The sequence below is a fragment of the Rhinopithecus bieti genome, unplaced genomic scaffold (assembly GCF_001698545.2).
Source record: "Rhinopithecus bieti isolate Rb0 unplaced genomic scaffold, ASM169854v2 scaffold_68516, whole genome shotgun sequence".
Lineage (NCBI taxonomy): Eukaryota > Metazoa > Chordata > Mammalia > Primates > Cercopithecidae > Rhinopithecus > Rhinopithecus bieti.
In genome coordinates, this window is record NW_016825834.1 from 165,104 (window position 1) to 179,181 (window position 14,078).

Consider the following 14,078-nt stretch of genomic DNA (forward strand, 5'->3'; position numbering starts at 1 on the left):
AATAAGTAGCACCCTTTCCACAGCTTCCCATTCTTTAGAAACCAGGCTGCATATTCCCGATGGTGGCAGGCTGGATTCCGGGCTCTCGCATCCCCACCAGCCTCCCTGAAGGCAGATGGGTGGCCATGGAGACCCATCCGGACCCATGGTCTCCAATGTAATGGGTGATGCCAGTGTGCCAGAAGCCATATTTGACCAGAACATTGGGAAGGTCATAGCCATGCAGGAGGTTCCTGTGAGGAGATGAATTGGTGAAGAGAGAGGCCAGGATGAAGATGCCTCCAGGAGTGGGCCTGTTTGGGACTGGCAGCTCCGCCCAGGTTCTGCTCTCGCTGCTGAGGGCAGACGGGTTCACTGGTGAGACCCTTTGCAGAAAGACTGAGGAGGAGGCAAGCAGCTTGCTGCTTCTGTGTTAGCCGGACCAATGACATCTTGCTGCACCAAGATATGGATCTGGTGTGCATCACCATCTCCCCTCCACTCACCCAGCAGATACATGTCAAGGCTCTAGATTTATTGTCTGTGTCTATGATTGTTTCTGCTGCAAGCTGGCCAGATAAGTTCCCCCCCGAGCTTGTGTGAACAGAATCCATCTTGGTATGATATGGTTTGGGTTCCTGTCCCCACCCACATCTCACCTTGAATGATAATCCCCATAATCCACATGTGTGGAAGGAGGGACCCAGTAGGAGGTGATTGGATCATAGGGGCTGTTTCTCCCATGCTGCTCTCATGATAGTGAGTGAATTCTCATGAGAGCTGATGGTTTTAAAAGCTTCTGGCATTTCCCCTGCTTGCCCTTGTCTCTCCTGCCACCAAGTGAAGAAGGTCCTTGCTTCCCCTTCACCTTCTGGCCATGATTGTAAGTTTCCTGAGCCCTCCCCAGCCACGTGGAACTGTGAGTCAATTAAACTTCTTTCCTTTATAAATTACCCAGTCTCGGGCCAGGTGCGGTGGCTCACGCCTGTAATCCCAGCACTTTGGGAGGCTGAGGCGGGTGGATCACGAGGTCAGGAGTTCAAGACCAGCCTGACTAATAATAGTGAAACCCCATCTCTTCTAAAAATACAAAAATTAGCCAGGCGTGGTCGTGCACACCTGTAGGCCCAGCTACTTGGGAGGCTGAGGCAGGAGAATCGCTTGAACTCGGGAGGCAGAGGTTGCAGTGAGCCGAGATCATGCCACTGCACTCCAGCCTGGGCGACAGAGCAAGCAAGACTCCATCTTGAAAAAATAAATAAATTACCCAGTCTTGGGTATTTCTTTATAGCAGTGTGAGAATGGACTAATACACAGTCCATTAGGGTATTGGGAAGAACGTGGTTTGCAAGAACACAGCAACATCAGTGGATGCCTTTTGGATGGTGATGGCCTTGTGCTACTGCCTGCAGCTGATGAGCCTGGTGGGGAACGTGCTGCATTTGCTACCTGCCTTTGTGTGCACGTGAACCAGCCAATTTCGAAGCACTACGCAGGAGTGGTGATGATCTGCGACAGCTGCATCTACTCAGGTAGCCTGCTGAGCCCCAGCCATAGCTGGATCTGTGACAAGCTCATGGGCAGCAGGGGCCTGACACAATGGGGACCTGCATCATGGACCTACTGACCCACCCGACCTTCTGGAGAGCTGAGAAGGTGCACACACTGCTCAAGACATACATGAGGCAGAATGCTACCATCTGTGGCATCTGGCATGTCACCAGTAATGACTTCTGTTTCAAAAAAAATAAAAAACTGCCCCGCAAAACAGGATTCAGCACTGTGTAAAAGAAGGAAACAACCTCACAACATCAAGATACTAAGCAATGTAACATTTACCACTATACAATAAAAAATTACTAGACACATGAAGATTCAACAAAATGTGATCCATACCAGAAGAAAAATCAGTCAATAGAAACAGGATCAGAAATGACAGAGATCATGGAATTAGCGGGGAAAAAAAGCCATTAAAACAGCTATTACTAATATAACTAAGAATTTACAAGAAAACATGAACATAAGAAAAGTTGAAGATATGAAAAACAAATGTAACTTTTAGACTTATGTAATATCTGAAAAAAATTTAAATCACTGTAGGAGTTTAAAGCAAATTTAATGTAGAAGAAAAATTGGTGACCTTGAAGCATAGCAATAGAAGCTATTCAAGCTGTAGCACACAGAGAAAAATATACCGGAAAGCCAAACTGCTATGAGTGTCTGCAGAAATAACCTTCAATAGATGTGCAACTCCAAGGACTATAGGTAGTGGAATTGACAGATATGAAAAGTATAGAATTTCTGTGTTCCAAATGTTTTAAAAGGTAAAGGATGTTATAAAGATGAGCAAGAGATTACCAGGAATGAACAGACAGGTTGGAAGGTAGGTGGGAGATGGGGAGATGCTCTAGAAATATAAAATATAATTGTTAGAATAACAAGACTCAATGGAAAGGTTGAAGAGCAAATTTGATACAGATGAAGAGAGAATTAATAAATGAAGCCACTGCGGTGGCTCATGCCTGTAATCCCAGCACTTTGGGAGGCCGAGGTAAGACGATCACTTGAGGCTAGGAGTTCGAGACCAACTTGGACATGGTGAGACCCTGTCTCTACCAAAAAAAGTTAAGAATTAGCTGGGCATGGGCCGGGCGCGTGGCTCTCAAGCCTGTAATCCCAGCACTTTGGGAGGCCCGAGACGGGCAGATCACGAGGTCAGGAGATCGAGAACCATCCTGGCTAACATGGTGAAACCCCCGTCTCACTAAAGAATACAAAAAGCTTGCCGGGCGAGGTGGCGGGCGCCTGTAGTCCCAGCTACTTGGGAGGCTGAGGCAGGAGAATGGCTAAACCCAGGGAGGCGGAGCTTGCAGTGAAGCTGAGATCCCGGCCATTGCACTCCAGCCTGGGCCGACAGAGTGAGACTCCGTCTCAAAAAAAAAAAATAGCTGGCATGGAGTGCATGCCTGTAGTCCTAGCTTAATCAAAAGGCCTAAAGCAGAGATGACTTGACCCAGGAGTTATGAAGGCTTCAGAGTGCTATGGATTAATGCCCAGAGTTGCTGATGATTACTCCAGCTTGGGCGACAGAGTGAGACCTGGTCTCTTAAAAAATAAATGAGAAGATATCTTGTAAAAATTACCCAGAGCATACTAGAAAAAGAGGCAAGGAAGTAAACAAAATATGAAAACTATTAAGAGATGGAAGCCTTGGATAAGAAAGTCACACATATGACTATTGAATCTCAGAAAGAAAAAAGGAAAAAGAAGAGACAATATTTCCCTGCCCCCAATATTTTGTGGAAATTGTTCAACCATACAGAAAAGTTGAAAGAATTATAGAGTGAACTTTTACATTTACCATTAATCTCAGAACATTTTGTTATATTTATATATCATATAGGTATCCACTTATCCATCTATCAGTCCTATTTTATATGCATTTCAGAGTAAGTTGAGACATCACCACTAAACATTTTACTATGTTCATCATTAGTATCAATATTGTTTATAGCTTTTTGTATTTTAGAAATGTTGCATATTAATGAAAATGCCACAGATCTTAAGTTGCAACATGTTGGTCAATTTTTACAAGTGTGTAACACAAACCATCAAAAAAATATATATATACTGCTCTTCCAGAAAGTTCCCTATGCCCCTTACTAGTCAATCCCTGCCCTTTACCTCCCCACTGGTAAGAAGTGTTTCTAATGAGAAGGTTCAAATTTAGATACAATAGTGCTGTGATTTTTGGCAAAAATGATTGAAAAAAATGAATTTAACATCTAGGAATCACAGCATAATGAAAGCAGGATACATAACGGAGATATAATGACATAATTATATAAGAAATGGCAGAATCCATAAGATCTGTTACAAGCAGCTAGAAAGGGCAGATCACTTGCGAAAGAACAGCAGTGAGAATGACAGTGAATTGATTATCGCATCAATGGAAACCAGAAGTTAACGGAATAATATCTTTCAAGTGCCGAAAGATAATGGTCCAACTAGAATTATACTTGCCCAGACCTACCTTTTAAGAACAAAAGTGAAATAGAGGATCATTTAAGGATAAGTGATAATTGAGAGTTTAGCTCAGAGATATGCCATGGAACTCCTAAATGACACATAGTCATGTACTACATGACCAAGTTTTGATCTATAACAGACACGTATACCAATGGTTGGTCCCGTAAGATTACACTTGGCTGAGTATTCTAATCCAAAAAAATACAGAATCCAAAATATTCAAAATTTGAAATTTTTGAGTGCCACATGATACTCAAAGGAGAATGTTCTTGGGCATTTCTTTGGATTTCCAGGTTAGGGATGCTCAACACCAAGTATCAATGCAAATATTCCAAATAAAAAAAAAAAATTCAAACCAAAAAATTTTCTTGTCCTAAATTTAGGATTAATGGATACCAGCCTGTAATACTGTATTTTTCTGAACTTTTCTATGTTAGATATATAAATACTTACTGTATTACAGTTAACCCATTCAGTAACAGTAATATGCTATACAGGTTTGTAGCCTAGGAGGCAGGTAGCTATGCCATGTTCGGTAGGCCCTATACCATCTGAGGTTTGTGTAAGTATACTCTGTGGTCTGCACAATGATGAAATCGCTTAGACAACATTTCACCTTTCCTCAGAATGTATCCCATCATTAAACGTGATGTGTGGCGTAGTTGACGAGATAAAGTACTCTTTTACAGGATTCAAGAATTGCGCAGTTTGGAGACTCCATAGGTGTGGAATCCCTGTTCTACTATTTGCTAAGCTGTGAACACTGGTACAAGTGAGTTACACCTCTGTGCGTTTTGTTTTTTCTAAGCTTTATCCCCCAAAACAAGTAAAGCAGAGCATGACTTGAACCCAGGAGTTTGAGGCTTCAGAGTGCTAATGATCTATGCCAGATCTATGATTACTCCAGCTTGGGGCGACAGAGTGAGAACCTTGTCTCATTAAAAAAGTAAATGAGAAGATATCTTTTAAAATTAGACCCAGAGCATACTAAGAAGGGCAAGGAAGTAAAATATTGAAAACTATTAAGAGATTGGAAGCTTGATACAGAAAGGTCCCACATATGACTAATTGGAAATCTCAGAAAAGAAAAGAAGGAAAAAAGAAAGAGAACATATTCCCTGCCCCCATATTTTGTGAATATTGTAAAATTTTGACCCATAATTATATTTACTTCATGGAATTGTTATGAGGATTAAATGAACTAATATAAAATAAAGCACTTAGAACCAAACCTGGAATATAAGTGCTTTGTTAAGTCAGAACTTTAAAAAAGGAAATTATCATAGAAGAATGGTCTGAAGTACAAAACAGAATGGTGAGTGAATAAAATGGTGAACAAGCTTGTCAGTCCAAACAAACATTAATCAGTCTAGAAAAATAAGGTCTGATTTGTGAAGTTTTGAACTAATGCCTTCAATAACAATAGCATGTAGGCATTTGGGGAGGGGTCAATGTAATTAAAATTATTCTAAGATCATTGCTTCGTTTGGAAGGAAGGTTAAGATATGTTTGCCTTTACATTTTGTTAAGTTAGACACTTATAAAGTGCAGGGACAGTTGTAAGAAAAGGAATAGGCCGGGCGTGGTGGCTCAAGCCTGTAATCCCAGCACTTTGGGAGGCCAAGACGGGCGGATCATGAGGTCAGGAGATCGAGACCATCCTGGCTAACACAGTGAAACCCCGTCTCTACTAAAAAATACAAAAAACTAGCCGGGCGAGGTGGCGGGCGCCTGTAGTCCCAGCTACTCGGGAGACTGAGGCAGGAGAATGGCGTAAACCTGGGAGGCGGAGCTTGCAGTGAGCTGAGATCCGGCCACTGCACTCCAGCCTGGGCGACAGAGCGAGACTCCGTCTCCAAAAAAAAAAAAAGGAATAAATGAAATTTTAAAAATCTAACCATAAAAGCAGTTTTTTAAAAATGCAAAAACAGGTCGGGCACAGTGGCTCACGCCTGTGATCCCAGCACTTTGGGAGGTCGAGGCAGGCAGATTACGAGGTCAGGAGAGCGAGACCATCCTGGCTAACATGGTGAAACCCTGTCTCTACTAACAGTACAAAAAATTAGCCAGGCGTGGTGGCGGGCACCTGTAGTCCCAGCTACTGGGGAGGCTGAAGCAGAAGAATGGCGTGAACCTGGGAGGTGGAGCTTGCAGTGAGTGGAGATCGCGCCACTGCACTCCAGCCTGGGCAACAGAATGAGACTCCGTCTCAAAAAAAAAAAAAAAAAAAAAAAAAAATTGGGGCTATAAAAATAGTAGCTCAGAGAAAGCAAGGCAAATATAAACAAACAAGTAAGGTGTATAAACAAATCCAACAATATCAAGAATCACAGTAAACATAAATGTATGACATGTACCAATTAAAAGACAGAGTTTGTCAGACTGAAATGAAAAGAAAAATCTAGCTGTATGACATATACAAGAATCTGAAAACATACAGGCAAAACAGTAGAAGATAAGAGATAGAAAAACATATACTAGGCAGATCTTAATACAAAGAATTCACATACATATATTAATATCAGAAAAAAGATTTTAAGACAAAAAAGATTGTTAGAATAAAAAGGTCATTACCTACTGATAAAAGGTTGAATTCATCAGAAAAACAGAATAATTCTAATCCGGTTTGTAACTAATAAAATGGACTTAAGCTATATACAGCAAAAAATGTTAGCACTATAGGAGGTGGCAAATTTCTATGCAGCTCTCTCAGTTCTTGATAGGTTAAGCAAACAAAAACCAGTGCTTTGGTCTAGGACCTGGGAATACAGAAGTGAACAGGGAGACCATCACCTGCATGCTAGTGGGAAGATAAATTAACAAAAATGGCAAGTTTTGGATAATGATAAATGAATGAAGAAAATAAAATCAAATATAAAGGTAGAATCTGATGGGAAGAGGTGGTTATTTTATGAGGGTGGTTAAGGGAAGGCTTCCTTGAAGAGGTGCCATTTATGCGGACACATGAATTAGTTGAGGGAGACATTAGTTGAGGGGAAAATTTTTTCAGACAAAAGGAAAAGCAACTGGAAAGACCTTGAGGCAAAAATGAGTTTCACATAATGCAAATATACATATTTAGCTTTTTGAATCTGCTTAGAATGTCTTTTCCCCCAATTTTAAGTAGAATGTAGAAACCTTACTACCATACAGGTCCACTTATCCTCTACCCCTTACATTAGAGTTGTCATGAATTACATCTACATATGTTGAAAACCCCATCAGACAATGGTACAGTTTTTATTTTCAACCATCAAATATATTTTTAAAGAACTTAGTACCCGTCAGTGATAGACTGGATAAAGAAAATGTGGCACATATACACCATGGAATGCTATGCAGCCATAAAAAAGGATGAGTTCATGTCCTTTGCAGGGACATGGATGAAGCTGGAAACCATCATTCTCAGCAAACTAACACAGGAACAGAAAAGCAAACACCACATGTTCTCGCTCATAAGTGGGAGCTGAACAATGAGAATGTATGGACACGGGGAGGGGAACATCACACATCGGGGCCTGTTGGGGGATGGGGGACTAGGGGAGGAATAGCATTAGGAGAAACGATGTAGATGACGGGTTGATGGGTGCAGCAAACCACCATGGCATGTGTACACCTATGTAACAAACCTGCACATTCTGCACATGTATCCCAGAACTTAAAGTATAATTTTTTAAAAAAAGAGGAGAATAGGAGAATAGACTACTATTTTTACACAGATATTTACCATTTCTGGTGCTCTTCATTCATTCCTGATGTTTCAGGTTTCCTTCTGGTATCGTTTCCCTTTGTCTGAAGAATTTTCTTTAGCAATTCTTTTAGAACAGCTCTGCTAGAAATGAATTCTTTTAGTTTGTCTTCATATGAGAATGCCATTATTTCATCTCAATTCCCGATGGATATTTTCACTAGATGTAGTATTCTGTGTTGACACTTTCAGAGCTTTAAAATTATTGTATCACTTCTGTGATTTGCGTGGATCCTGCTGAGAGATTTGTTGTGATTCACATTGTTTGTGTGTAGGTAGTACTTTCAATTTCTCTAGCTGCTTCCAAGGTTTTTTTCTTTGTCTTCATTTTTCAGCATTTTGATTATGATATGTTTGGGTATAAATTTATGTGTTCATCCTGTTTGGGGTTTGTTGAACTTCTTGAATCTGTAGATTTGTCTTTTGCCAAATTTGAGACCTTTTCTTCCATTATTCTAAATTTTTCAGCGCATTTTGTCAGTATCCAAGAGGTCTCTGAGATTCTACTCATTGTTTTTTCAAATCTTTTTTCTCTCTGCTGTTAAGATTGGTTAATTTTTATTGATCTATTTACAAGCTCATTGACTCTGTCATGTTTACCTTGCTATTGAAACCATCCAGTGAATTTTTTTTTTAAATGTTGGCTATTGTATTTTTCAGTTCTGAAATATCCATTTGATTCTTCTTTATGTCTTCTATTTCTTTGCTGATACTTTCTATTTTTTATATTGGCTTCAAAAATGCTTCTGATTGCTTGTAGGAGAATTGTTACAACAAAGTCAAGAACTTCGGAGGGTCTGAGATTTTACCTTACTTGCAAGTTAACAAGTTAGGCTGCCACAATTTCATGAATAGTGACAGAAGACACAAGACTCTGGGTCAGAGATAAAGGGCAGTTTATTACCCACACAAGTAGCAGGAGGCAGAGTATCAGCATTTAACCCAGTTTTCTGAGCCTCAGTTACCACACAGTGATGCTGTGAAGCCTGGTGATACCTGTATATGTTGTAGGATTTGTTATAGAAGAACTCTGTGGGAAACACCAGTCTTTGATAAAGGGCCAGCAAACCTGCCCAGCCTTGTCCTGGAGAGAGACATTATCTTTTTTTTAATCCTGGAAGGAAAAAACATCTGTCCTTGTTCTCAAAGGAAGACATTCTATCTTCCAAGGATGTTTGCTATACAAACAGCTAAAAAAGATAGTTCAGAGAAAAACCTGTTAATGCCTTTGCCTAGAACACATGTAGAAATGCAAGAGACCTATGAAGAATAGTCTCCTAACAAATATTAATAGTTGCTTTAAAACCTTCATCAGATAATTTTATAATCTGTGTTATCTCAGCATTGTCCTTTTTTTCCCTATATGAATTGAGATTTTCCTGGTTTTTTTTTTTTTTTTTTTTTTTTGTATGCTTTGTAATTTTGGACTGTACTGTATTATGGATATTTCGAATATTCTGTTTTGAGATGATGGATCTTATTAATCCTATTAAGAATGTTGATATTTTTGTTTTAGCAGGCAGTCAAGCTGGGTAGGTTCCTGCCACAAGTTCAGACTAGTCTTCTCTAGGTGAAAAAGCACATAATGATATTTATATCCACCTCCCAAACCCCAGTGTATATTAAATTCCTGGGTAATAAACCTAGAGGGGCCTTCTTCCTCCTCCCAAAGGAAATTCACTTACATTTCAAGATAATGAATAATTTCTCTCCTGAATGGGAGGAATGGGTAGGTCACCAGCAACTTTGATAAAAACTTGGAGTCTTCTAAATTTAAGATTCTTCTCCTGTGATGCAACCCACTAGACGGGAAACATCTGTTGCCTTATGGAAAATGGGGCATGGGAAATGACACAAGGTGTTGTAAATGCTTTGTGCTTTCAGTAACAAATCTTTTACGGCCCAGTGGTCTGGTGTCTTCTGGCAGTACGTGTATATGAAACTGTGGCAAGCTAACCTATTAGCGTGCAAGAGGGACAAAATCTAAGACACTTCACAGTTTCTGACTTAACAGGGGAGAGTGGCAGGATGTGAAGGTGAAGAAGCAGGCAGGGCAAATCACGTAGCACCAGCCATAGCTAAGGTAATAGATGAATTGTTAAAGTTAAATATAATGACAGCTGGCCAGTCGCAGTGGCTCACACCTGTAATCCTAGCACTTCAGGAGGCCAAGGTGGGCAGATCACAAGGTAAGGAGATCGAGACCACCCTGGCTAAAATGGTGAAACTCTGTCTCCACTAAAAATACAAAAAATTAGCTGGGCATGGTGGCAGGTGCCTGTAGTCCCAGCTACTTGGGAGACTGAGGCAGGAGAATCGCTTGAGCCCAGGACGCGGAGCTTGCAGTGAGTTGAGATTGCAACACTGCACTCCAGCCTGTGTGACAGAGCAAGACTCTATCTCCAAAAAAAAAAAAAAAAAAAAAAAAAAAAAAAAAAAGAATAATGACAGCAGTAGCAGTGGAAAGGAAAACAAGACACTGCATGCTAAGAAGCCCTTCTGCGATGAGGGTGAAAGACCAGGAGGACAATAGATGACCGTACAAAAAAAGGAGAATGGATATGGTCAAGGAAACTGGAATTTTCAAAGGAGAAAAAAGGTCTGGAATTGACAGCGGGAAATAAGCAGGACACCTACCTCATCTCTAGGCTCCTTTGGTAAGTGGGTTGAGTAATTTTTAAAAGCAGACACAATTTGAGAGTATTGGAGGGAAAGCAACATTATTAGGAGATGGTTAGGTTTTGGTTAGAGTAAGAAAATGAAAGGAATGTTTAGAAAAGGTATTAAGGATTAGGGAATTTGACTGATGACAATACAATGGAAGGGTCAACACAGATTAAGAGGAGGGGGAGGCTGGGCACAGGGGCTCATGCCTGTAATCCCAGCACCTTGGGAGGTCGAGTCAGGCAGGTCACCTGAGGTGAGGAGTTCGAGACCAGCCTGGCCAACATGGTGAAACCCAGTCTCTACTAAAATACAAAAATTAGCTGGGTGTGGTGGCTCATGCCTGTAATCCCAGCTACTTGGGAGGCTGAGGCAGGAGAATTGCTTGAACCCAGGAGGAAGAGGTTGCAGTGAGACAAGATTACACCACTGCACTCCAGTGTGGGCGACAGAGCAAGACTCTGTCTCAAAAAAAAAGAAAAGAAAAGAAAAGAAAGGAATAGGAAATTAGGCAAGATTAGAGCAAAGCATGATGGTGTTACAATTCTATACAATGGAGTTTAAAAGACTCAAATAGGCAAATGAGGTATGACAGGGTTTTTTCTATTTTTTAAAAAAAGAAGGTCTCATTATACCTCTTAGGATTGTTCTTTTAAGCAGTTTGTGGTGTGTTATTATAATCTCTTGGAATTGTTCTCTTAGGCAGTTTATAAAGCAGGTGGATATTGTGATGGGGTTGGGGGTAGATTTACCAGGATCACACTCAGCTCTGTGTGCCTCTAAAATCCAGTTGGAGTTGTGACGACTGGGAGGAACTCTGGATGTGTTATTTAAATCCAGGAACACTGGGAATTTTAGAAGCTTTCTTTACAGTCTTAAGTCTTTGGTGTTGCTGCCACGGGACAGGCAATCTCCAGGAGCTTGGAAATCCTGCTGTGACTGGGAAAGAGCATAGTGATATAAATAAATATCTACCAGGAAAACCCAAGGAAAGCAACATCACTTTAGGTGTCTCCTCAAACTTCATCTCATCAGAGGGGGCTTATTTTAATACACTATCTGAAAGAGTATCTTTCCTGGTCACTTTCCATCCTCCTTTCTATGCTTTTCCCCACCACCACTTCCTTAGCACTTATCACCACCTTTCATATATTTCTCTGTTTAGTATTTCCTCTCAGTAGGATATAAAGACCTGGAGAACAGATTTTTTACTGCTATTTCCAGGACCCAGAATAGCATTTGGCACATTGTACACACTCAATAAATATTTGTAGAGTGGATGAATAGATAAACTGAAGAATATTAGAACCATTAAGCAAGTCTAGTAATGTGACCAATTAAAAAATCAGTGATTCTGCTGGGCATGGTGGCTCATGCCTGTAATCCCAGCACTTTGGGAGGCTGAGGCGGGCGGAACATCTGGGGTCAGGAGCTGAAGATCAGCCTGGCAATCAAGGTGAAACCCCGTCTCTACTAAAAATACAAAAATTAGCTGGGTGTAGTGGCATGCGCCTGTAATCCCAGCTACTTGGGAGGCTGAGACAGGAGAATCACTTGAACTCAGGTGGCAAAGGTTGCAGTGAGTCGACTTTGCGCCACTGCACTCTAGCCTGGGCTACAGAGTGAGACCCTGTCTCAAAACAAAACAAAACAAAAACCAACGCAGTAATAGTAATAAAAAATATAAAATATTCAGAAGTAAACTAAATGGTAAATAACACCCAAATTTTACCGACAGAGGAAATGGATGAATGGAGGAGAGTACCATGCTGCTGGATGGAAAGACACAATATTGTAATAATGTAAACTCTCTTGAAGTTAATCTATAAATTGGACACAATATCAATAAAAATTCCAGTGGAATTTTTGGAGGAAAGGAAGGGGCAAATTTGACAAAATGATTGTAAATTTCACCATGAAGCATAAATGCTTCAGAATAGTCAATTCATATTTTGAATAAAGGCATTGATAAGGGACCTTGCTCTATTAGACACAAAACCCTATATAGGAAAAGACAAATGGATGGTATATATTAAAAGTTTTTTTTTTTAAAGTACATACCTTTTGCCCAGACATTCCACTTCTGGAACATTTCCCTGAGAAATAATTAGATAGTATATGGCAAAGATGTTTATTGAAACATTGTCTATAATGTTATAATGCCAAACCAATTAAAAACATTGATTGTTTGACAAGTAGAGGATGGTTTTAACAAAGTATGGTTTAAACACATTCCTGTGGAATACCTCAGGGCTCTTAAGCATGATGTAGAACTACATTAATTGATATGGAAGGTGATTGCCATATATTATGTTTTTAAAAAAGCTGATTACAAAACAGATGTCTAATAGTATCCACATTTTTATAAAATAAAAATTGGCATATACCTGTGAAGAAAAAACCTAGATGGGAGATTATATGTCAAAATGTTAACAATAGTTCTCCATCTGTACACTGAAAAAAATGGTAAGCTTTCCCCAAAATGGGATGGTACTTAAACTCCTCATTACTGCCACCTGGTGGCAACCAAAGGAGGTTTCTACTTTCTTTTCTACCACCTTGAGTACAACGCACATAGCATCATAATTATATAAAGTTATAAAGAAATCTTCAGTATCACCTGGTTCTATCCATCATTTTGTAGCTGAAGAAATAAAGGGGAAAGACTTTAAGCCACTTGTCTAAAGTTGCACTGTTAGTGAAACTTAATGATAGTAGCAAACATTTGTTGAGCCGTTTTGCTAAGTACTTCAAATGAATTATATCATTTTATTGTCACAGGAGCCTATGAGGTTGGTCCTATTTTTACTCTCACTTATCCCTACTTACTAGATGAGGATCCTGAGGCTCAGAAAAAGTAAGCAACTTACCCAAGGCTGTATACTTGGGATATAGCCAGTCATTCTGAGTTTTACGTCCCTCTCCTGAACCTTCTGTACTATACCTTCTTAGTCCATTAATTGCTCCTGCCCCTTCCACTAAGTGCCCTTGCCCTTTCCTTGTCCCTTTCTTCAGTATTTTGGTGGCAACTCTTAGCATATGCCCAGTCTTTGTGTTATGTTTCTCATGGATGAAAAGACAGTATAGGCCAGGTGTGGTGGCTTATGCCTATAATCCCAGAACTTTGGGAGATCAAGGCAGGTGGATCACCTGAGGTCAGGAGTTCAAGGCCAGCCTGGCAAAACCCCATCTCTACTAAAGTAATTCCAGCTACTTGGGAGGCTGAGGCATGAGAATCACTTGAACCCAGGAGGTGGAGGTTGCAGTGAGCCGAGATCGCACCACTGCACTCCAGCCAGGGGATAGAGCGAGACAGTCTCAAAAAAAAAAAAAAAAAGAAGGAAGGAAAGATTGATTTACTGAGAGAAGTATAAGGAAACAAAATACCCCAAGACCCTTGTCTGGAAGGAAGGAAGGAAGGAAGGAAGGAAGGAAGGAAGGAAGGAAGGAAGGAAGAGGGAGGGAGGGAGGGGAGGAAAAGACAGTAAAGACAGTATAAACATTTACTGAGAGAAGTATAAGTATCAGGGAACCTGCCCCCAATATTTCAGTGTAGGTTCTTTCTATTTTCCATAACTGTTGGCCAGCTGAGAAATAAAGAGAAAGAATACAAAGAGAGGAATTTTACAGCTGGGCCTCCAGGTGTGACATCACATAT

The 14,078-nt window shown here is 40.4% G+C and overlaps 1 pseudogene; it reads left to right on the forward strand.

Moving 5' to 3' along the window:
• The first annotated feature begins 269 nt into the window (after positions 1–269).
• Positions 270–14,078, forward strand: part of LOC108522752 (glucose-fructose oxidoreductase domain-containing protein 2-like) — a 17,416-nt pseudogene continuing 3,607 nt past the window's right edge.